This window comes from Gadus morhua, chromosome 20 (assembly GCF_902167405.1).
Source record: "Gadus morhua chromosome 20, gadMor3.0, whole genome shotgun sequence".
NCBI lineage: Eukaryota > Metazoa > Chordata > Actinopteri > Gadiformes > Gadidae > Gadus > Gadus morhua.
Window position 1 is genome coordinate 14,018,486 of NC_044067.1, and position 2,500 is coordinate 14,020,985.

Genomic DNA, 2,500 nt, shown 5'->3' on the forward strand with positions numbered 1-2,500 from the left:
TTACCAGACCACCCCCGCCTCCACCCTCCCTGTCCCCAGCCCAGCTCCACCCCGGCCTCCCCACTCCACGGCCCACGATCAACATAGACAGCCCTATCTGGTTCCCCTGCTGCTGCTAATGAAAGCCAACAGGAGGATAATTCACATCAACAGGCGTTAAGGAAGTCCTACGGAGAAGAAGACATTTTTTAAAAAGAACAAAAGTTGGACTGTTGTGCAATCCCCCCCCCCCGCCCCCGAAATTGTGTAATTTGGTTTCCTAATGTGACAGCTGAGCTCCCCACTAATTCTTCAACAGATTAGCGTACAGGACATTGAAGGATAAATCATTGTCATATTTCAGGGATTATGGGATTAATTTTTTGATTAAGAAAAAAAATTGAACTGTAATAAACGTGATTGTGTAAAAGATTATGCAATGTTATAAAACATTAAGATATATCATCTGAACATTCATGAGCTTTATTTGTGTATGGTGTTATAGGGCAAGGCTTTCGGTTCTTTGACCGAGAGAAAGATAAGAGTTGTTGTGTCCGTGGAAATGTGTGGATGATTGATGGACGTTTGGTGCTCTTAAATTACCACGATACCCCTGCACTCAGACGTAGCCTATTTTCAAGCGGTGATCAGATGTTTACACCGCTGCCTTTTCAGTACCAATTGCACAGAGAGTAACCTGAAAATGTATGTTTTACTTTTCAAAATAAAATCGAAATCTATTCTGTAAATAAATATGTATGTGCACGTGAACATTTGTCCTACTACTGATATAAAAACAATCAATGAATAAATAAAAAAACAAATGACATACAAGTTTTTTTAAACATTACGAAGCAGGAGAACGGAGGAGCTCGACCCTAATGTCAAGGCGCGGCTATTTCCCAGAAACACAAACCCAGTGCACCAGCCTGCCTTTCGGCCTCCATGTCCTCCCAATATGAACTTGTTGTCTCCAAACATTAATGCTGCTGCTGAGAATGTGTTATTTGGTTGTTTTTGTTCCTCCACATTTTTTTTCTGCGACCGGAATGCCCGCTCCATTAAGCTCCTGTTTTTTGAGCTCTGGTTTTGAGAAAGAGAGAGAGAGAGAGAGAGAGAGAGAGAGAGAGAGAGAGAGAGAGAGAGAGAGAGAGAGAGAGAGAGAGAGAGAGAGAGAGAGAGAGAGAGAGAGAGAGAGAGAGAGAGAGAGAGAGAGAGAGAGAGAGAGAGAGAGAGAGAGACATGATGGTTGCAAGGGGTAATAATAGGCCCTCAGGGCTAAGCTATGTTTAAGTGTCCGCCGCAATGGCTACCCTGTCCCCGTCCGCCGCGCTCCCATGACCCGGGATGGCTAGGGCCATACTGGCCAGACGCAATTAGTGGTCTGGGATACCAAGGTGTGGGCTAGTGAGTGTCAGTGTGTGTCAGTGTGTGTGTTTGTGGGCGTGTGCACGTGCATTATATTGTGTAGGTGTGTGTGTGTGTGTGTGTGTGTGTGTGTGTGTGTGTGTGGTGTGTGTGTGTGTGTGTGTGTGTGTGTGTGTGTGTGTGTGTGTGGTGTGTGTGTTTATGGGTGTGACATTATTTGTTGTGTGTGTTGGTGGTCGTGTGCATTGTGTAGGTGTGTGTGTGTGTGTGTGTGTGTGTGTGTGTGTGTGTGTGTGTGTGTGTGTGTGTGTGTGTGTGTGTGTGTGTGTGTGTGTGTGTGTGTGGTGTGTGTGTTTATGGGTGTGACATTATTTTGTGTGTGTGTTGGTGGTCGTGTGCATGCTAATTATGTTGTGTGGGTGTGTGTATATCTGTGTGGGTGTGTGTGTTTGCATGGTGTGCTTTGTGGCATGTGCATGTATGCATTATATTGCATGGGCGTGAGCATTTGCATTATATTGTCTTGGTGTTTATGAGTTGGCAGGAATGTATGTGTATGTGGTTATGTGTTCATGTGTGTGTGTGTGTGTGTGTGTCTGTGACTGTCTGTATGCATAACTGTAGGCATACTCCCATCCACACGCACACACTCACTCACACACACACACACATGCAAGTGCCTAAATTGTACTGTAATACGTGTCAGAAAAGGCACGGATTAAAGTTCTGTTTTGTCTGTAGTATAATGGTCTACAGAAAAAGATCTTCATTACCAATACCTTTTTGACAGCCTCTCATTACCTTTTGGTGCCTATAATAGTCAGTAGAATCTGAGGTGCTTAACCTAACTAGTAGACTCAATTCATATTAAGTCGAGCGCATGAATAGCTAACTAAGAAACATAAACCTTAAGCCTAGAGCTTAGAGATGAGTAATCACAAAGCACTTATTTTGAACGTGCCACGTCCATCTACTTTGTTACCAACTAGAATATTCTCTCCGTTCTTATTATCTCTCCAACTCGCTTCCCACCACCCGCCTTATTTTCCTTGCCTCATTGTGAGCAATCGGAGCCACCTCTGTTCTTTCTTTTATTCCCTTGCTTCTTTCCATTCTCCCACCGTAACAAAAAGAGGAGGTAAAAAAACATGCT